Genomic DNA, 23939 nt, shown 5'->3' on the forward strand with positions numbered 1-23939 from the left:
AAAGCAGAGATTGAGGAGCCCCTGGAGAAACACTATCATCGTCAAGCTGTTGGGCAAGAGAGTGAGAGTCATGTACATGAAAACTAAGCTTGAAAAGCTCTAGGCCAAGACAGGTTCCATTGTTGTAGCTGACTTGGGGAATGATTTTTCTCTGTGAAATTCGCAAGTCTGGAGGACTTGAACCTCGCTCTAACTGGAGGACCTTGGATTCTGATAGGTCACTATCTTGCAATCAGAAAATGGGAGCCATTCTTCAATCCCCACAAAGCTAATATCCATAGGGTTGCAGCTTAGATTCGGCTACCAGGAATTCCCCAAGAATTTTGTGTAACTCCTTTCCTAAAGCTTATTGGAACCACAATTGGAAAAGTTCTGAAAGTTGATAGAAATACTTTTACGGGAGACAGAGGGAAATTTGCGAGACTATGTGTTGACTTAGATTTATCCAAATCCCTTAGGGGTGAGTACATCCTGGAGAATGAAACCTTCAAAGTAGAATATGAAGGACTGTACCTGATTTGCATTAGATGTGGCAAATATGGCCACAATACAGAACACTGCCCTGAATCAGAAAAAACAGAGGTTGTTAATAATAACCAGGAAACCAACCCAACTGAGACGAATATACCTCCAGCTAATCAAGGAGTAGGTCCTTGGATGGTAGTCCAAAAAAAAATTCTCCAAACCTGCCTCTCCCAAGAAGACCGAAGGAAAAGGAGAAAGACCCTTCGGGGCTGATATTTCCAATAGTAGTAAGACCTTGCCTCAAAAGGTTGAAGTCATTTCTTTGTTGAGAAACCCAGCCCGAAAACAAGCTATAAACAATAGCAAGGAGAATCATAAGGAAAACATCAAGAACCTCCCGTCCAAGATTACATCTCAAACAGCTCCCCAGAAAACCCCTTCGGTCCTCAAAAAATCTCCGGTCAAAACCAGCTATAAACCTAAGCAGGTTGAGAAGAAAAATACCTTTGTATTTACGTCTGAATCCCCCCGATTTGGTAAAAATCCTTTGCCTTTAGAACTCCCTTCATCCAGTAACTTAGCCAACAGGGGAAAGCAGAGTAAAGCTTCCCCTCACCCTCCAGAACCTGCTAGTTATAAGCAAAAGGGAGCATCTCCTGCTGATGCTAATGGGGTTTTTTGTTCAAAATTTTTGGCTACTAGCATTAATGGTTCTGACAGTCCTATGCCTTCCTGCAACTTGTGTATAGTTGCGGACAAACCTTCGGTTATGGATATCACTAAACCTGAGAGTGATGAAGACCATAGGAAAGCTGTACCTCCAAACAAAGAACTTGATGATGGTATGGAAGTGGAGAAAAATATAACTGAAGATGCTTCTGAGCATATGGAAGAGAGTATCCAGGACCTCTGCAATCCTGGGACCGATACAGTTACCCAATGAATTGCCTAGTTTGGAATTGTAGGGGTGCGGCCAAAAAGCCCTTCAAAACAACCCTTAGAAATTTCATTAGAAAATACAAGTTTGGTTTGGTTGCTATTTTGGAACCAAGAATTAGTGGAGCTTGTGCAAAAAAAAAAAAAGATAAAGGAACTTGGATTCAAGAACTTTATTCTAGAAGATGCAGTGAGTTTTTCGGGTGGCATCTGGATTTTATGGAAAGAAGATCACTTCAATGTTTCTCTCATAGAGCAAACTAGCCAGCTTATTCACATTTCCTGTTCTACATCTCAAGGAATTGATTTCTGCCTTACTGTGGTCTATGCCAACCCAAGAGAGGAGATCCGAGAGGGTCTTTGGCTGGATTTAAAGAGAATTAGTGATAATGTGGTGGGTCCTTGGGTTATGATGGGTGATTTCAATGAGATTGCCTCAACCAAGGGAAAAAAGAGAGGAACTCCTGTCAATCATGCAAAATGTCAGAAGTTCTCTACCTTTCTCAATGATTGTAACATGCTTGACATGGGCTGCAAAGGGTCAACCTTTACCTGGAGGGGACCAAAGTGGCTTCATCTTGATAGAGTGTTTAAAAGGCTGGATCGAATTTGTGCCAATGCAGAGTGAAGAACAGCTTTTGGGGAAGCTACTGTTAGTGCTCTGCCTCGTTTGAATTCAGACCACAACCCCCTTCTACTCTTGCTTTTCCCTTAAGATCATGTTTGGAAAGAGAGACCCTTTAGGTTCCTGGTGGCTTGGCAAGGGCATAACTCCTTCTCCCACTTTCTCAAGTTTTCCTGGAAGCCTCATTTGAAGATCATTCACAGCCTGAGTACCCTTGTTCCCTCTCTCAAATCCTGGAACAAAAGGGTTTTTGGGTGTATTCAAGTGAGAAAAGAGTGCCTGCTTAAGAGGATCCAGGAAAACTAGAATTACTCTTCTAATCATACAGATACAGTTCATGCTGACCTTGACAAAGCTCTTCAATCTGAGCTGAACCGGGTGTTGGAGCAAGAGGAGGCATTATGGTTTCAAAAGGCCAGATGTAAGTGGATAGCTGACAGGGACCGTAATACTACTTTCTATCATACTACCACCATCATTAGGAGAGCCAGAAATAGAATCAGAGAATTAAAGAATGAAGGTCAGATTGTGAGGGAAGGTAATAATCTGATTCGACTTATTCATAATTTTTTTGAGATTTTATTTTCTGAGGAAGATTTTAACAGACCCTAGGTTTTGACTAAGAACAACTGGCCTGATATTGAGGAAGCCGAATTGGCTGCATTGAAAAATCCAATTACAGACTCCTTAATTCAGGATGCATTCTTCTCTATGAATGGCCTGAAGCTCCTGGTCCGGATGGGTTCCCAGCTTTTTTCTTCCAAAAAAACTAGGAATTATTGAAGAACCAAGTAGCTGATTGTGTGAAGCAAGCCTGGAACAATCCATCTGAGGTGAAAGAACTCAACAAAACCCTCCTTGTCCTCATCCCTAAACTGGCTAAACCTGAAAAAATTAACCAGTTCAGGCCTATTGCTCTTTGCTCAGTTATCTACAAAGGCATTAACAAACTTATTGTGGGTAAGTTGAAGCCCCTCCTGAACAAGCTCATATCTCCTCAACAAGTCAGCTTTGTGCCTCATAGACAAATCCAGGACAATATTGTGATTGCCCAGGAGATGGTTCACTCAATGAATAGAATGAAAGGGAAGAGGGGTTTCTTTACGATAAAGATTGATCTTGAGAAAGCATATGACCGAATGTCCTGGAATTTCATCCACAAAGGCTTATCTAAGGTGAACATTCCAGATAATTTGGTTAACCTAATTATGCACTGTGTTACCTCAACCCAGTTTGAAATTCTCTGGAATGGCACTAAAGCAGGTAGTATATCCCCCAGCAGAAGCCTTAAACAAGGAGATCTGTTATCTCCTTATATCTTTGTCATTTGCATGGAGAAACTGTCCCACTTGATTGCGGATTCTCTGGAGATCAAAGAATGGAAGCCTATGAAAGCAGGGAAAAGTGGGCCTACCATATCCCATCTCTTATTTGCTGATGATTTATTGCTCTTTGGAGAAGCAAGTATTGATCAGATTAATGTAACCATGAATTGTCTCAACAAGTTTGGTAATATGTCTGGTCAAAAGGTTAGCCTCCTCAAATCCAGCATTCTCTTCTCCAAAAATGTTACTCCGGAGGTTGCTAACTCTATTGTGGAAATCAGTGGTTTTACTCACACAAGGAACCTGGGTATATACCTGGGCTATAAAATGAAGCATGGCCGCATTAGCAACTCTCATTATGGGGACATTATGGAAAGGGTCAACAATAGACTTCACGGTTGGAAAAAATAATGTTTGTCGATGGCAGGGAGAATCACTTTAGCAAAGTCTGTTATCTCAGCAATTCCCATGTTTAACATGCAGAACAGCCTATTGCCAACCGGTATATGTGAGCAAATTGAAAAATTATAAAGGAACTTCATTTGGGGTGACTCTGATTCTCATAGGAAGCATCAAGCTATTGGTTGGGATCACCTAAAGCTCCCAAAAAATCAAGGTGGCTTAGGTATCTTAGACCTTAAAAAACAAAATGAAGCTTTCCTCCAAAAATGTGCTTGGAACTTGGTTCAATATCCTCATCAGCTTTGGGTTCAAGTCCTTTCTGCAAAATATGCTAGGAAAAAGGATATGCTAAAGGAAGCCTCTTGCAAATCCTATGATTCTCATTTGCGGAAAAGCCTCTGCAGAATCTGGCATGAAATGCTTAGCAACACCATTTGGCAAATTGGAAATGGGGAGAAGATCAAATTTTGGACAGATAGGTGGATAGGTACAAATCCAAACCTTTTATCCATAGCAACTAACCCCCCTGATGAAGCTGCTAAGCTTAAAATAAATCAAAATGCTTTCTGTTCTGAAGAGGGCTGGGACATGTCTTACCTACTGCACCATTTTGATCAAAATACTGTGAACAGGATTATTACAATCCTGCATCCAGATAGTGTAGCTGGGGAAGATATATTGACATGGAAAAATTGGAATTTAGGCCAATCAATTGTTAAACTTGCTTACTGCAACAATATGTCTCTCAATCCACCTGCTTCGGACTTTTGTTGGGACAAAATTTGGAAATGGAAAGGAAAGGAAAGAGTCAAAATCCTTATGTGGAAGATGCTGCATGGAAGAATGTTAACTAAAGATAGAATAGCCAAATGTGGTGGAGGTTCGGATAGCTGTATGTTCTATCCTGATAAGGTGGAAGATTGCGTGCATGTTTTCAGAGACTGCTCCAAGGCCAGAAAGGTTTGGCTTCTCCCCATCTTCCACCCACTCCCTTTGGACTTTTTTAATTTTAGCTCTTTTCATGATTGGTTGATCTTCAATCTTAATCTGGTGAACCGAAATGCAAAGGACTGGAGGGATTCCTTTTTCACGGTTTGTAATTCACTATGATTATGGAGAAACAAAGACCTGCATGAAGAAAATTTTAAAAGATCGGATGATCCATCCTCTTTCCTAACTGAGCTTATTGAGGAAAATTAGTACTGCAAGCGATGGATCTTTAAAGGTTCCTCTAGCAACCTCTCCTCTACCACTCCCTCAAAATGGCTAGCTCCTCCTCAAGGTATTCTCAAACTGAATGTTGATGGAGCAGTAGCTGTGGATAGGGCAGCTTGTGGAGGACTTATAAGGGATTGTTGTGGCTCTTGGATTGGTGGTTTTTCTGTTTTCATAGGCTGTTGTTCCCCTTTCATTGCGGAACTCTGGGCGGTTTACCATGGTCTTGTTTTTGCCTGGAGCCATGGTTGGAAGCACCTTACTTTGGAATCGGATTCATCTCAAGCTTTAAGCCTTCTTACCTCTGTTGGTAATGATTCTCGAAAGCTACCTCTAGTAGCTAAGATTCGAGCTCTTCTTCAAAAGGATTGGACTATTCACCTAGTTGGAATCCCAAGGAAATGTAACTCTTGTGCGGACTGGATTGCAAAAAAGGCCTTGGATGATCCCCCCGGCCTTATTTCAATTTCATCACCTCATTTGGAGCTGCTAAATCTCCTTGCTGCTGATATTTTGGAACCTGGACAATTCTGCTAGCTGTTCTTGCTGATATTCTGGAACCTGGTTGTTTCTGCTAGCTGTTCTAGGAGTCTGCTGTTTCTTCTGTTTTAGTTTTATTCGTATGCTTTTCTATTGTAGTTTTGTTTTGAGTTGGTGGTTGTAATTTGTTTTCTTCCTGTTTTTTTTTTTTCTGGGGCTATGCCCTTTTTGAATACCAGAATAAAAATAAAAATAAAATATAAACGATTCAAATTTTTGAAAATGTGATAAGTAATTGGAAACTTACATGATTTTTTGAAGTTTTTCCTTTATTTCATTTTATTTTTTAGGATCACCGGTGTTTGAGGCTGCTTTGCCTTTATAAATGGACTCTTGATAGAAAATAAATGAGTAAAGTTTCTTCTGAATTCCTAACAAAAAATATGATCTCCAATTTTGGTCATTCTATAATGGGAAAATATACTCTTATATTGTAGGAGAATATTTTTTTCTCCTACGCATATATCGATTTCTGTATTATTATTATTTTTTCTTATTCCTTTTTTTATAAGTGGGTGGATCCTACACATGATTGTCTTTATATAGCATGAGATTAATAAAGCCCTTCTATAATTGCAGTTTTTTAAAAATGTGATTACCCAAAAATTCAATTTATTCAAAAAAAAAAGATTAATATTGATATTATTTGTAATGAACAAGTGGGAATCATATTTTTATTAGGGACCAAAAGTTACTTTTACTCAAAATAAATCTATCAGATGTATTTGTACCAAATAAAATATATCAAGTGTGTTTTGACTTTTGATCATGTTTTATCATGTCAAGGATTAGTAATTCACTTACTTTGTCTTTTGTTTTTCATAGAACGAAACGGTTCCCCTAGAAATAGGGTAAAACAGAAAGACTACCTTAATAACAACTAACTAATAGGTAAGGTAATCCAAGGTTCTTGAGCTTGTTAACCATTGATTGTGGACTTGGAGACAGAACAAAATCCTACTACAGAAAAGTTGGGAGACAGTCATAACCTAAATCCTAAACTAAACCCAAAAGGCCAAGCCCAACAAGTAAAAATAAAAATAAAAAAAATCTAAAATAAATAATAATAAGAAGAAAGCATACGAAAAAAAAAGTGATGAGAAAATTTTCTTTTTATGTATGGCTTCTTTAGCTTGTTAGGAAATATGCAAGAAAGAAATACTCTAGTTGGAAAGGAGGAACCCAACATACATAGCGTAAGTAGCTGGTTGGTTTCTCCTTTTCAATTACAACATTTGTTTCTCGTGAGAAGAATATTGAGGAAAAATCCCTGCAGTTTCTCCTCTACATGTTCTTCGTCTCCAACATCACCCCTTCCCAACCTCCGTAACCGGCGAACCACTGCTCCTCCTTGCGAGTTACTACAAGCCGCCACGACTCCTACCAAACTTCAATGTGCATTTGAATATTAGGTTTTGCTTCCTTATAAATGGGCCTACTATTGTATTCTGTTGCTACTGACCCATCAGACTGGTAACTTGGCTTGGTGCTTGGTGCTTGCTACTGACCCGCGGCTCCACTTGGCTTGGTGCTTGGTAACTTTTATATGGGTTTATTTCCTTTAGAGGTGGGCCCAAATCTTCAAATAGGTCACTTACTAATCTTGAGTTGTCTTCAACTTAAATAATTTTATGGGAAAATATACTTTTATGTTGTAAAAGAGTATTTTCTTTTTTTATACATACATCGATTTTCGTGTTACTTTTTTTTATCTTTTTTTATAGTGAATGGATCTCACATATGATTATCTCTAAGTATGAGAGAACTTCTCTTCTATTATATGAGATTAATAAAACTCTAATTGTATACATGGATAATAAATAGCATTTTTTTACATACAGACCCAAGTACCCAACACAGCATTTTATTTTATTTTTGGTGAAAACCCAACACAGCATTGTACTCCGAAGCTTCCCAACACCTTTCCTCGGCCCCAGCTTTTTATTTTGAGATATTGAGTATTGCCAAATATTTTTTGTACAAGAGTATCACGATTTTAATTACGCACGAAATGGAACAAGATTTAAGTCTAGCTTTTAATTTTATTTTATAACCTATCAAATGAAAAATTATGTAAATTAAACTTCTATCAATTATCTTAAAGATTAGTAAAAGCACAAAGAACTTTTCAAGTTTTAATAAATAAATCTTAACAATCATTCCTTTTCAAAATTTCATAAATTTTGATTTAAATTAAGGATGTTTTTGTTTGATTATTAAAAAAAAGAAATTAAGAGCTTTTTATATTTTATTTGTTTAAATTTGTTCTATACAGTCCAGGAAAGCACACATAATCCACCAAGAAGTGAATTGGGCCAATTAGTCATTTCTGAGCCCTTCTGATTTTAAGGGCCAACTCGCTGTAATCCTACAATCCCACTCTCATGCATATGTTATACTAAATTTGTTGGAATCCTTCACAAATCACAATTCAAAAACACAGTCTCATCTCATTAAGGTTTTCATTACAGCGTTCATAAACTTTTTTTTGTTTCGAATATTTAAAGATGCGGTTCATAAACTGGTATGGAGAGGAGAATGGATTTTTGTGAGATGTGCAATTTTTTTTTTTAAACAGTTATTAACCGAACCCAAAAAAAAAAGAATTCATTTTTTTTTTCTTTTTCCTGTAAAAAAAAAGATTATTGAATTTAAACATAAAAAGATTCATTTGAGTAGTAGAATAACATTATTTGCACTATTATTGAATTTAACATTTCTGATGATAATTATATGAGTTTTATAATTCTCATTTAACATGAGAATTAAAATTTTTCTACACACCCTTCGATTTCCGTGCTGACATGGGTCTTATATATAATCTTTTCTAGCACATGGGTCCCACATGCTTTTTATCTCTACAACATAATATTTCAATTCTCATTCAACATGAGAATTATAAAACCTTAACTATATATGGGGTAAACATTTCTACAGCCACTTTAGATAAGATTATCTATAACTTTCCTTTTTAACTAAGTCAGACCAGTCATACATAAAAATTGCATTTTCTCTCTCCACCACGTCAACTGACAATGTATCAGGAGAAAGAAAAAAAGAACAAATTGCATTTTCTCTCTCCATCACGTCAGCCAACAATGTCTTATGAGAAAGAAAAAAAGAACAGCTTTATTGTTATAACTATGTATGACTGGTCAGACTTAGTTAAAAAAGGGATAATTGTAGATGATATTATCTAAAGTGGCTGTAGAAATACTTTTTCCATTATATATACACTATTTATTTCATGTAATTAAAACTTGTTAAAATTATAATTTTATATAAGAAGTAAAGCACTTGTTTGAATTTTATCTATAGTTTAATAAAGGAATAGGATCCGTTTACAAACTTTTTTGTAAATTACACTAAGTACGACCGGTCGTACACTGCATGATTAATTAAGGTATGACCGGTCGTACTTAGTGTAGTTTGTAAGAGTTTGTAAATAAAAAAATTTATAAATATAATCTGCTCCTTTAATAAATGGAAAAGTTTATACGAGATTAGTCAAATTTAAATCAAATCATGAGTATAAATAAGTAATGACTTCGTATTTGAAAGATGTTTCCATTTATATCATTCAAACAAATGTAACACAAATTAGTTATGCCTTCACTACTGAATAATCTGAATATTTCATAACAAAGTTTTCATCACCATTTGAATTTAACATAATGATATCATAAAATGGCGCACAAATTCACAAAGTCAAAAACGACATGTTAACATTAACAAAGTAACACCGACACAAAATGAAAAGATGAATTTTACATTACAAAATATTACATGTTTCCAACTTTTCTAAAAGTATTTGCTCTAAAACTTTTGAGTGGAATCACTTAAAAAAAGTGTCGGGGCAACTATATATTTGTGTATTTGAGTATTATGAAACTGATAAGAGTGCTCAAATTTTGCCAATGCTCATGGGTAATTTTGGCAAAGCAGTCTATAGGAGGGAATGATATATGATCTGATCATTAAGGTATGTCAGAAGTTCCAACTTAGCTACGCAAGCCTCCCACCTCTTATGACCCCAAACAGTTATATGCCCCAACATTATATCCATGATACACCTTTGCACATGATAGTCCTCAAGAGTTGAGGCCCATTTAAGTGTAAATTGTTCCACAAAACCCATGTTTTGGTTATAAATCACCCCCTTCAACCTTCTTCTTTTCATATAGAGCAACTGTTTTGAATAGTGGACCAGAGCAATGCCGAAAGTGGGAATTAAGGTAGACCTGGAGCAAATTTAACATTATCTCTTTCACATATGACTATTGGGTTAGTTTGCTTTGTTCAGGACACCTAAGGCCCATCAAAAGGAACCACAAAATAAAGAGAGAAGAAGGAGTGTTGTGCAGAAAGGAAAAAGAAGTCTGCTACAGTACGAAAGCAAAGAAGCTGAGCAATAGGGAGCCGCCACGTTAGCTACAGCAGAAGGAGTGGAGGTGCCTCCCTGAATCTGATACTCCTACTCACAAAGGGAGCCAAAAGCAAGGGGGACCACTTCCATTTAAGGCCAAGCTGGCAGAAAGCAAAGCTACCATTGGAGAGGATTTAGACAAAGCACAACCCTTGATGAAAGGAACAATGGAGATCAAATGAAGAACCCTATAAAAGGAACAAGCAATCCTCATAAATGGGATCATCAGCACCCATCCTAGGACTGGTTGTCTCTTGTTTTCTTATTTCTTTGTAAAAATGCTCACTAGGAGCTAACTTCCTCTAAGTAGGTGAGGGTTCCATAGAAGTAATCTCTTTTGTCTTAGGATAGCTTTGTAAGGAACACATATTTTATAAATGAATTTTGAGTTGCTCTTTGGTTTAATTTATTGATTTTGTGAAACCCTTTGGGCTGGCAACCTCATCCCGGGACCACTCGGTTGATGAAACACTGACAAGGGCGTGTGGAGCATTCTCAAAATCCTGGGGGTAGTTTAGCCTGAAGAAAGGAGGGATAAATACCTGGAATGTGGAGCACTGCCATGTGAATCCATGCTCTTTTGAGAAGGAAGCATGGTTTCCTCGCATATAACTCCAAGTACTATGGAGTAACGTGGAGAGTAAGGCCTTACCCTCTGCTTACCTATAGCAAAACAAGGGAAGGAGCAAAATCCACTCGTAAAATATGCTATTAGGCAGGGTTAACCAAAGGGATGAAAACATGGAACCCGTAACACCTACTTGATCTTTTTCTTTCTGAAATTAATCTTAACTCAATTCCTATCACAACATTTTCCTCACGATAACTGAACTGTGTTTTGCTAGCTGATGCTCTTACTTTCATTTCGTTGACTGCTCTTAAAGTTATTTCAATTGATGCCATTTTATTCGATGACCATGCTAAGTCATTCACTGCTCTCATCTGGTTCAGAATGGTTAACATTGTTTAACTAGCTGCCCAGAGATTGCTCTTTGTGAAGCTTAGCTGAGAATAGTGATTTCTTTTATTACTCCATTTTACAAATTAAGTTTCCTTTAGCGCTTCTTACTTCACAACTGCTCCCTGAGGACGATAAATCTGGGGCTATAATACCCTATATTGCTTGACACGTACGCTTGCGTATAGTTGAAGAGGGTTGCTCTTAGTCAGAATAGATTGCTCCTGTTGGCAATCCTGATTACTACTCTACACTCTTGCTCTCTGAAAGAAATATTCCCGAGCAACTCTCGGTTCGACCAAGCAGCACATAAGTTAAATTTAGGGAGATTGTGTAGGCTTGACGTAATAATATTGTTCTGCAGTTAAATTTAGGATATACTCAATAAAGAACAAGCTATGCTTTATGCCATTATTGTGGACGATGACAACAGTCACAACCGAGTAAGACAAGAGGAGGCAAAGGCTGCCAACCAAAATTGTTCTTTTAAAGTAATGGGGTTCATGTTAGGAATGTTGCAAGCACACCAAGTTCGGCCCCTCATTGCAAAGTTCAGCTTTTCTTTTTTCTCTCTTTCTATCTCTATTTCTGGGTCACATGAAGTTTGGGTGATTAAGTGGGTGTTGCAAGGTCGAAGGCCCATTGTTCCTATGTGTGTATGATAAAATTGCGTAAAGCGTATTTTGTTATTAAAAAAAAAAAGTAAAGAGTATTTTAAGATTGTTTACTCTGATAATTTTATTTGTAATTTTTTTATAACATGCATATATGTGGCCACTGGCCATATGCATGATGTAGATGTTATAGTCTCCGACTTAAGAAAGAAACAATGTTATAGGTATTACAAGAAAATTGTGTCCTACTTAAATTATTTTTGTATCTATACAGAAATTTTTCACGTCTAGAATGATATCTAAGGAGAAAAGGCCAACAATAAAGAGAATCACGTGATTTTCTTGTTTCGGAATTGCAGATATTTGAAATTAAAAGAGATTGCACTTGCACACTTTGACTCGTATGTAAGTATATAATCCATCCGCTATCTCAATTATAATGAAATTTTCTATTAGGGGCATTTCGTAGGGGAACTTTTTATTTTATTTTTTATAGGAAAGTGTTGGGGAAAGTGAATTTTCTAGAAATGTTATCAAAAAGATATTTAGTAGGTCAAAATATTCTCAGAAATGTTGGCTCAAGTTTTCTGGTTCTATGTTTGATTGATTGTCAATGATTTATAGAAATATGGGCTGGTTTTACAAAACTAACATTTGATGAATTCTTGAAAAAATATTTCTGATATACCACAAAAGGATCAAAACGCGGCATTAGAGAACAAACTCAAATTTCCTAAATAAAATTTACCGTTCTCAAACTAATTTCATTCTCAAACCATAGCAACCCAAAATTGTTCTCAACCCCGAAATTGGAGGACAAGGACCAGTAAAGGCGTAATGAAAGGGAAGAGAGAAACTCATGATTTTGTAAAACGGAGTATCACGACTAGATCTTTAACAAGATAAGGTATTTTAGTAATAAAAATATTAAAGCAGTATTATTTATGTCTTATATATTATGTAAAAATTTCCATCAGGTGTGAATCCAAAAATACCACCCACCTGATGGTATTATTTCATTAGTTTCTTATTTATAATTTTAATTCGCAGTAATCTCATTTTTGTAGGAAAAATTTAAGAATCATTGTACTAACCGTAAGTAAATAGAATTCTCTTAGTTTCGTGATAATCTACAATTTATTATTCTACCAAACCGCCCCTCAATTTTAGACAGGGTGTAAGCTCTTTTATTTCTTTTAATTTTACACAATAATACTCTAAATATTTTGTTTTCTAAACACAAATAAAAAAAATACTGATTTTGAAAATTGGCTTAACCTAATTGGACTCTTATCATTTGAAAAAGAAAGGAATAAGAAAAAATGGTGTATTAAAAAGCATGGGTGATCCTTTTAATGAAAATGGCTTATATTCTTTCCTCTTCTTCTCAAAATTGATCAAATAGGGTACCATAAGCATAGGAAGACACCGACCAAGGTTGGTTGGTTAGTGTGATTGTGTTAAATCTTCGCCATATAATTTTGGCTTCTTGTCTCCAAAGCAAAGGCTTTGGATTTTGGAACCATGCATTTTCATCTTCCTTCTCTTTTTCTCTCTCATTTCTCTTTTTCATCATTTCTAGCTTTGCTTCTCTTGCATCGAGATTTTACTCACTTTTTCACCCACCAAAAATCATACCAAATCAACAAAGTCGACTTTCAAGGTGATCATGTTCCTATTATTGTAATTGTGTAATTATTTCCATTAACCACTAACTCCCAAGCCCACTATGTTCCAATGGCCAACTTGAACATTTATAGGTTATAAGAAAAATTAAAGTAGGCTTCAATTTTCTCCTTTGTATGGCCTTCTGCACTCTACACGTATGTACCAAATAAAAAAGTAGTATTGAATTTACCAAAAAAAAAAAAAAAAAGTAGTATCAATAATAGAATACATCTATTCCTTTTTTATGAAAAAAGGATTTTGAAATTTTTATTCATTTATTCAATGAATATCTAAACTAAACAGTTCTATTGCACAAGACATATCTAAACCTCGAAAAAAATTAATATAAATTGATTCAATAATTCCTGTCCGAGGCGAGTTCTATTGCACAAGACAGCATCGTCCAAAAATGGTTGCTTACCAACTAAATCACAAACTTTAGTCATTTATGGCTTCAGAAAAGCAAAAAAATAAAAACAAAAACAAAAACAAAAATAAAAATGCAACAATATCGAACTTTGCTCCTTTACATAGTAGAAAAATATAAATAAAAGCATTTTTTTTTAGATATTTTAATCAGTTCACTACTTTGCAATTAGTCTGATTCAGAGAGAGTTCCGAGATTAAAGCTTTAAACTCCTCCTAAAGATTATACCGAAAAGGATTGAATACATATTCTCATGCTCGCGTACTCAATTTTCTGACACCAATTAAATTATTATCATTTGATGCCTTATCACCCTTTCATAATGCATTCTGACTATTATTTAATTTTAAAACTAATTTAATTTAGAAGAAAGTTATACTTACAACCTTTTTTTTACAACCTCTTACAACTATATCTTAACACCGTTGATTTCCGACAATCAACGGTTATCATTTTTTGTGAATTAATAATTAATTAATGAGTTTAATTTGCGAAAATCATAACCGTTGATTGACAGAAATCAACAGTGTCAAGATATGGTTGTAAGATGTTGTAAAAAAAAAAAGATTGTAAGTATAACTTACCTCTTTAATTTATTAGATTAAATCTCCATGAACTGTGCATAATCTTTCTTACTTTTTTTTTTTTTTTTTGATAGACGTAATCTTTCTTACTTTATTAGGTTGCATTTGGTGAACAGCCTTGGAATATAAAATGGAAATTAGGCCTTTCAAAATCTCGTCTTTGTAATTGTTGGATTTGCTCAGTCAATTACCATACTGTAGTTGAGGAATAGCTAAAGAGGCTATTGCCAATTAAGGTTTCTTGACTGAAACATTTGGAAAAATATCTTTGTATGAAGAGACGTGTAAATAAGCAGTATTTTCCAATTCACCTTCTTTGCAATATATATTAGGTAAAATTAATTTCGCAGCTGCTTAATGTTCAATGACATGTGTATGATTATTATTTTTTATATTTAATGTTTTTATCTTTTATATAATTATAATTTCCCACATTTAATATTGTCATCCTATATATATGGTAAATAATTAACTGTTGGACGTCAAGTGGCTAGAGAAATGTAAACCCACACACACAGGGGTGAAAGTGAGCTGGACTGGGAAGAGTTTTGCCTCGAAAAGCCTAAGCTTATGCTAAAAAAATTTAATTTGGCCTGGCCTGAGCCTAATACGAGCCTAACTGTTAGCCTGATTTGGCCCGCTTATAAAAAAACAAATGGTCTGGCTTGGCCCGTTAGTCTGTTATAATATTTAACTTTCAAGAAGAATCATAAATCAACTTACAAAATATTCAAATTCTATTACTAAAACAAAAATAACAATTTCAACGTCTAAACAGAACCATGAATCATAACAAAACTCATCACAATATGCATTTAAATCACTTTCAAAAGCAAAATACTCAAACTAAATCAGGGGTAGACCCAGAAAATTTTATTTATGTCTGCTGACGGGATTTGAGGATGGCACCTCCATAAAAAAATTAAAGGAAATTTTAAATATATTAAAAAATAAAAGAATATATAATGAGAAGAGTAAAAGTAATTAAGAGCTTGATTGCCTAAGGTGCATTGAAGAGAATTAATAAACAAGTGTAGTGCATCATAATAGTGTTATTTAGGAATCTCTCATAGAAAAATAAGTATGTATCAAATGTAAGGATTCAATTTTGGTACTATAATTACAAGATTTATTTTCTTTACATGCATTGTCATCAAATTGCGTGTTATCAAATTATAAAAGTTGGACGGTTAAAAGCAATTATTGTTGAAGAAGTTTAATTTTTTTAACAGATAGTGTGATAACATATCAATAAAAAACTTATATTATATCTACTATTAAAAATTATTTTTTAAAAAAAATATATTAATGTATTAATAAATAATAATTCCCAAAATTTTATATTAATCATTCATAAATTTATACAGATAATTTTTCGTTACAAATTTATATTAACGAAAAGAAAGCCTATCACTAACTTATTAATCGTTTTAATTTTTTATTTTCCAAGGCCCAGCATTTTATAGAAAACCTATCTTATGTATTTTGATTGACAACACTGTCAAATAAGACAAAGGGTATCGGCGATTAGTTAATTTTTCAAGGATCCACAACTGCTAAACGAGAATATTCTGCGATGTAGTTAAAAAAAAAATTCCAAAAATTTGTCTGCCGTTGCAGACATTTGCAACAATTTGGGTCCGCGTATAAACTAAATAACATATATTTCATCATATCTAACAAATAAATCTATACTACGTAAATTAAAATAACTATATGAATCCAACAAATACATCATGATGCTTGTAGTAGCCAAAAACTTCTCTTCATTTTCTCTCCCCTACAAATACAATTTCAATATTACATAAGTTGGCAAACAATTTATAAATGTAGAAAACAAAAAGCAAGAATAAAGAATAAAAAAAAAAAAAATTAAGAAACAAAAAATCTTGTAATAGATTTATATAGGCAATCTACATGCTGAGATGTTGGTTACTCCTACATAAAAAATAAAGTCACATTTTTATTAAAATTTAATCGAATATAATTAAATTATAAAATAATTTCAATTGATTAAATTTATACCTTTTGTTTTTCCTTCAAGTCATACTTATTATGTAGCCAATCTTCGTCGTATATTAAAGCTTGGATGGTATCTTCATCCAAGTTAGAACGATATGCATTAATAAATCTTTCTCAAGCACTAAATGTTGATTATGATGATACTGAAGAGATTAGTACAGATTTTATGCCACTCTCAAAAATAGTATTGGTGAGGGAACAAACCTAAGTCCTTCCACCACCTACTTAGCTCACATGCACCAACTGAACTATCATCATTTGGTACTACTACAAATAATATTATTTTATTTTATTTAAAATAAATAATATGGTATAGGTCGGTATGTAAAAAAAGCCTATCACCTACTTTCTAAATATGCTTTTTTAAAAGCCCGAGTCTGTTCTATTTGACTATATATAACAGGTCAATACGGGCCTGATATAGGCTAGACCTTAGGCCCCTATTGGCCGACCCGACCCACTTTCACCCCTACTGACACACACACACACACACACACACACACACACACATATTATATATATATATATATATATATAGGGTTCATTTTTTCTGCAGTCAATGTAGATAATATAATAATCTTTCTCATTATGATTTTTTTATTTTTCAACCCAGAATGACATCGTTTGTAGTGAATGTAGATAACTTATCTACATTTATTGTATAAACATTAAAGCCATATATATATATATGTATATATATATATAATTGGAAAAAATATTTCTACAGCACTTTAGATAAGGTTGTTTACAACTATCCTTTATATTTAAAACTAAAGTAAAATTAAACTTATAATTAAATTTAATTATTTTAAATTATATGTGACTTTAAAATATAAATTAGACATAATTTATTATTTTTAAGGGATTCTTTTTTCTGCAACAACTGCAGATAACTTATTTGCATTAAACCCAAAATGACGTTGTTTTGGGACGGGAATTAAGGTATTTTTGTAATTTTAATTTTTTTCATGGTTATAAAAGTCTTTATTATTATAATTTTTTAATCTTTCAACCGAGAATGATGTCGTTTTGGGAGTGAATTCAGATAACTTATCTGCAATCACTGTAGAAATATTTTTTTGTATTTTTAAATATAAAAACCTATTATATGCTTATATAAAATATTGATAGTTAGAGATGACAAATTGGTTTCGACCCATCCCGTCAGCCAACATATTTTTTTCTTCTGATATTTACTGTCTGACAAACTCATCTTTGTGTGGCAAGTGTTTATTAGAAATTAAACGTAATAACTCGAATATTTGTCAACTCTTCGACTAATATATATATATATATATATATATATATATATATATATATATATATATATATATATCACAAATACACATACTTTAGTATGGGAAATTGTTAAATCTATTAATAATATTTGTTATTATGTCCATTGGGTGGGAAAATATTTAATATTTCAAAACTCAAACTTTTTAAATTTGAATTTTTAACTTGATAGGTGGAAAAAGAATTCCGCATTAATGTTTCTATCGTGAAAAAAAAATTTATAATAAAATTAAATTTAATATGTTAAATTATAGATTAAACAAAAATTTATTTAAAATTTATAAAAAATATGTATAGTTGATTAAAAATAATTTAAATTTGAAATTTAAATGATAAAATTAGAAATGACATATTTATACCTTAAATAAATTAAAAATTTAACTTTAAAAAGTAATACAAAAAGAGAAAAACATTTCCACACAAGTATACCACCCAGCAAATCCTTGCAAAAAAATAAATATTTATTATTATTTTGTAAATCTAATTGTAATAAATGAAAGTTCTTCTCTGAGATAAAAAATAAAAACCTAGACGCAACTATAAGGGCCCTTTTTTGTGGATAAATATAAAAACCTATTACATGCTAATAGTGAGAGGTGAAAAACTGAGCTCGGCCCGAAGGGCCGACCCACCAACATATTTTTATAATTAAATTAAAATTTTATCCTTCTTCTCTTATAATTAAATTCCCAAATCATTTACCAAAAAAAAAAAAATTCCCAAATCAGATTTTGATTTTTGTAAATACAAATTTGTAAAATTTCAAATACAAACGACACAAATCCTTGCAAAAAATAATTATTTATGATTATTTTTTAAATCTGATTGTAATAAATGAAAGTCCATCTTTGAGAAAAAATATAAAAACCTAAATGTGACGATAAGAACTTTTTTGTGTGGATAAATATAAAAATCTATTGCATTCTGATAGTTAGAGGTGGCAAACTGGGCTCGGCACGAAGGGCCGGCCCACCAACACATTTTTATAATTAAATTAAAGTTTTATCCTTCTTCTTTTATAATTAAATTCCTAAATTTGATTTTAATTTTTGTAAATACAAATTTGTAAAATTCAAAATACTAATGACCCAAATCCTTGCAAAAAAATAATTACTTACATAAAACGATGATAGTTAAAGGTGGAAAATTGGGCTTGGCCAGAGGGCCTGCACGCCCCGCCTGCCAACACGTTTTAATAATTAAATTAAAATTTCACTATTCTTCTTTTATAATTAAATTTTTAATTCACATTTTAATTTTTGTAAATACAAATTTATAAAATTTCAAATACTAACTACACAAATTCGTGCAAAAAATTAATTAATTAATATTATTTTATAAATCTAATTGTAATAAATGAAAGTTCATCTCTGATATAAAATATAAAATCCTAGACGCAATTATAAGAGCATTTGTCATTGATTAAATATAAAAAACTATTTCATGCTAATAGTTATAGGTGCAAACTGGGCTCGGCCCGGAGGGCCGGCCTACCAAACATTTTTATAATTATATTAAAATTTTATCTTTCTTCTTTTATAATTAAATTTCTAAATCTGATTTTAATTTTTGTAAATACAAATATGTAAAATTTCAAATACAAACGACGCAAATCCTTGGAAAAAATAATTATTTATTTTTATTTTTAAATCTGGTTGTAATAAATGAAAGTCCATATCTGAGATAAAATATAAAAACTTAGATGCAAATATAAGAACTTTTTCGTGTGGATAAATATAAAAATTTATTACATGCTGGTATATAATGCTGACAATTAGATATTGCAAAGTGGAGTCGGTCTGGAGGACTGGCCCGCCTATATTTTTTGTAATTAAATTAAACTTTTGATCTTCTTCTTTTATATTAAACATAATAATTCAAAAATTTGCCAACTCTATATGTACAAAAAGTTGGAGTTAGGCAAGCAAGCACCGACACGCGCAAATTTTGAAAATTTGCGTGTCGGACACGTGTCTGACACGGACACGTTCTGACACGCGATCAACATTTGGGGACATGTTCCGACACGTTTTTTGGACACGCGATCAACGCTCGGACACAGTTTTTTTTTTAATTTTAATTTTATTTTATTAACTAAATATAAAAAATAATTTATAAATTAATTTTTTCTATTATGAAATTTGACATGAAAAATTAACAAAATACGAAAAAAAAATTATTATATTTATGTTATAAAATTTAAATATTTGATTGGTTATATGACTTATTATGGACTTTTATATGTATTAAATATAAATTATATTATATATATTTAAAATTTTATTTAATATCAAAACGTGTCCCAACGTGTCGAAATATGACATTTTTTAAAATTAACGTATCGGCGTGTCGTGTCGTGTCCCGTGTCAGTGTCGGTGCATCATAGGAGTTAAGTAGCTAACAATATTGATTTGAATAAAATGCAGAGATATATTTTTATGATTTGCATTAACTTTTACAAGACAGACAAACAAATTTCTTTTTTTCCGGTGCATCGCACGAGTTATACTTAATTTTGAAGGAGTTTTTTTATGTAGGGTGCTGATTTGGAATATTATCCAAAAAAACTTAACGTTCTTAATGAAAAATCCATGTTATTTAAGGTTAACGTAAAAAAAATAATTTGGAGTCATATAATGAGCCAAGATCTCAAGTTTCAAGTGTTTGAAGCAACGAAGCTATTGTCACCTCATTCTTTAAGTCTTTTGGTGGACCCAAATATATGTTGTTGTTTTTTAAAAATTTATCATTGTGGGTTCTTTATATTGTTACAAGTTTTTAACATGTGTATTTATTTGATGCTGTTTAGACACATTTGTTCCAAAGTAAGCAAAAAATATGACTCATACATGACCATTTGGTTAATTTGCTTTCAAATCCCTTTCAGACAACGTTTTTTTGGGTTCTAAAAAAAAAAATAACCCATTTTTTGCTGAGATTATTACTTCTGGGTGTTAACATATTAGCGTAATTTATTTAATGAGCATTTGCATTTTGTATCGTAGGCATAAATATGATGGTAGAAGAGGATGTCGCTGGTAATGCATAAACATAGGAAATCACATGTTTAGTATGTGTTGAACTTATCCCTCCAATGATTGCTACAGAATGACACTGAATTAATGGCGTTTTCTTATTATAGGTACAAGCTGATCTTTTAACTCCATATTTGATTGGTCTGTTTGTTACCTTGATTTTATTAGTGGCTGTTATAGTTAGCAATAAGTTGTATGCATTTTTTTTTTTTAGCCATCCTCATTTTAACATAGTCTACTATGGCGTATTTATTTTTTACATAACTCATCGATGAGTAGATAACTATATTTGATTTGCATAATATTGATCACTCTGGATAGCAGATTTGTGTTTATGGTTGACATTTGCAAAGTTCTGTGTCAATGTTGTAATTTTTTCCACCTGAAATATAGAACAAGATAACAAAAGTTTTTGTAAGTATAAGGTTTGCAGTACGATTAATCAACCATGACGAACGACAAATATTTTGTTTTTTTCCCGAGCTCCCGCGGGTAATTCACTAGTAAAAGAAATAACTGCTTACGGCTTTCTTTAGGTATGGAGTGATGTGGTACCCATTCTTTTCTTGGATTTCTAAAGCCATTTCATGGACAAAGTTGTACAGTGTATGGAAGCATATTCTCATGTAGTCTGGGAGGCTATCCGTGGCATTTAGATTCCATCTAGAATCATAAACAAATATTTATAATTATTCACTAACGATGCAGAATTTTCGATTAAGATAGGGACAAAGTTATTACGGAGGAGCAATAATGCTAACCTGTCAATTGCTTATGTGAACAGCTCTAAGGTTGTGTTTGTATTGACTTTTCAATAAAGTTTTTTTAACGATTTTCTTATTTTAAAAGTACTTTCTACAAAAGTTATAGCTATTTAAATTTTGAAAAAAATATTTGACTTTTGATTTCTGTTTTTTTAAAAGTTAAAATTTATAGCTTCAAAAAAAAAAATTAAGTTTTTGACTTTTTTTATGACTTCTGCTTTTTTTAAAAGCAACATCCAAATAGATTTTTTTCGAGAAGTGTTTTTTTTCTTAAAAAAAAGTAACTTTTGAAGAAAAAAAAGCTCATCCAAACAGGCTCTAATTCCTCCAAAGTACCGTACACATCATAAACATCATCAATTGTTGTTATTAGGGCATTGACTTTTGTTATGACTCTGAAATATCCAAAATCTGGCTTAAAATTTGTTCCCACGGTCCAAATGAAATTCTCTACCAACCTATCCCTGCTAAAACTCAAATTTTCTGCAATACTAGTTCTTTTCCACCACCTTAAAAGCAGACAAAATTTTAGAGAATTAGTACAAAGCATTGTATTCCCAAAATCATAAGAAGGAACTATTAATTGAAAGAAAACAGCATATATATTGAACTTAATTTTCATCAAGCAACTATTAATTGAAATTACTCAAAGCATGTAAATACTGCCTTCACCTTGATGTATACTTAAGATCTTCTTGGTAGATTGCTTGAAGAATGTTGAAATCCAATTTAGCTAACTGAAGTAAAAGAGGATTCATGTTTTGCTTTCTTTCATATGCATTGATGAACCATTGAGCCTCCCATCTTGGAATTGTATTGGAAGCTCTAAAGCATGACCGATTAGAAGTGATAAGTGGTTAACTCTGTTTTGGTTCAAATATTCTTTGAGAATTTCGAGGTGAAATCACGTGCCTCATCCAAGATGGTTTCATCTTCGAATGAATGAAATGAGGCTTCATATAGTGATAACATTCCCTCAATATCATCATACTTGCATTTCTTGAAATTACCCGTTTCATCATGAAACTAATAAAAAACATCTGCATCAACAATAATTAAGATTACATATATATAACACACAGACACATGCACATTATAAACTGCGACTTTCTCAACCATTATTAATATTTCGAAGTAAAATGTTGATCTCTAGTCTGATGATAAGTTGAAAAACCTGTAGATATATTATAGGCATGTTGCCTTGAGAGTCTGAACTCGAGTGCCGTGTTATGTAAATTCTTCTTCCTATTGGATGCATCCATGTTGTAAATATTGTCCAATATGTTCGTTATCTCATTGTCAAAATGGTAATCCACTCCAAGCCTTTGCAATACATCAATAAGCTCAAGTTTATCAAGCTCATTTTCCGTTTTGCAAAGTATCGTTCTTACTTCTTCCCTTAGCACTCTACCTTGCTCTGCGTATGTTGCAAAGCCACTTGGGTTGCTGATCCAAGACCCAATCCCTCGGGATAAGGTTACTCATCGGGCCATCAAGAATAGGACCAGGCCCAGTCGGTTTAATGATTTTGTAATGGGCTGATAGCCTTTTGTTAATAGGACCGCATGAATTGTAAAACCCATTGTTCCTTCATAAGATAAATAGAAAATACACAAAGAAGAAAAGCATGAAAATTGTTGGACAAACTTATCTTCCTCAAATTCTCTCTCTTTTCTAACTAACTTTTCTGCGTAATCTTCTTCTTCCTCCCTTCATTTGGTGCTTTCATTGCTGCATCTCCTCCTACGGCTGACAACACTAGGATGAGAGATCTTCAAAATCAGCTCACAGAACTTCGTCAACAGCTTCAAGCTACGGACACTAGACTTCAGACCACTGAGAACACTACAACACAGCAATTCACAGCTTGGGAGGTTGCCCATGACCGACGCTTCCATGCGATTGAGACTCAACAGAATGAACGCTTTGAGGATATGCGCACAGATTTGGAAAGGCACATTCAGCAGCAAGCCCACAATGGCATTGCTCCTCACCATGGCCGTCAACTAGGCATATTGGGTCCAGGTCCTGGTGGTGGCCGTTCCCCACGTTTAGATCTTCCTCGGTTTTCTTCTGGAGATCCAAATCGGTGGCTATTTGCAGTGGAACGTTACTTTCTGTATTATCAAACCCTTGATCCGGACAAGCTCCTCATCGCCTCTTTCCATTTGGATGATCCTGCTGCTAGTTGGTTCCAGGATATGTCACGCGATGGTCTCATTCCCACTTGGAATGTCTTTCTCCAGGCCATCCTCCAACGTTTTGGCCCTACTGAATTCGATGACCCAGCTTCCCTGCTCTCCAAACTGCAACAAACAGCCACTGTCCAAGACTACCAGACTGCCTTTGAACGTCTTTCAAGTCGCGTACCTGGGTTATCCCCTGCACTTACAAAGAGCATGTTTATTTCTGGTCTCAAACCCAGAATCCGCAGCTCCATTATCCCTCATAGACCTCTTGATGTCCATCAAGCATTCGCCCTTGCCCGTGTATATGAAGACCAACTCAACCTTGAACGTTCCTCCAAACCTTGGTTTAACAAATCCAATACAACCACACAGACCATTTATGTACCTGTTTCTCCTCCTGTGTCACATGCTCCACCTATTGCTGCCATTCCCATTAAAAGGTTATCCC

At 33.6% G+C, this 23939-nt stretch overlaps 1 pseudogene; it reads right to left on the reverse strand.

The window, feature by feature from the left end:
* LOC133295762 (myrcene synthase, chloroplastic-like) overlaps positions 1-23031 on the reverse strand; it is a 39329-nt pseudogene extending 16298 nt beyond the window's left edge.
* Positions 23032-23939: the final 908 nt, after the last annotated feature.

The sequence above is a fragment of the Gastrolobium bilobum genome, unplaced genomic scaffold, assembly GCF_033153095.1.
Source record: "Gastrolobium bilobum isolate Gb01-03AN ecotype WA unplaced genomic scaffold, APGP_CSIRO_Gbil_v1 utg22576, whole genome shotgun sequence".
In the NCBI taxonomy this organism is placed as follows: Eukaryota; Viridiplantae; Streptophyta; class Magnoliopsida; order Fabales; family Fabaceae; genus Gastrolobium; species Gastrolobium bilobum.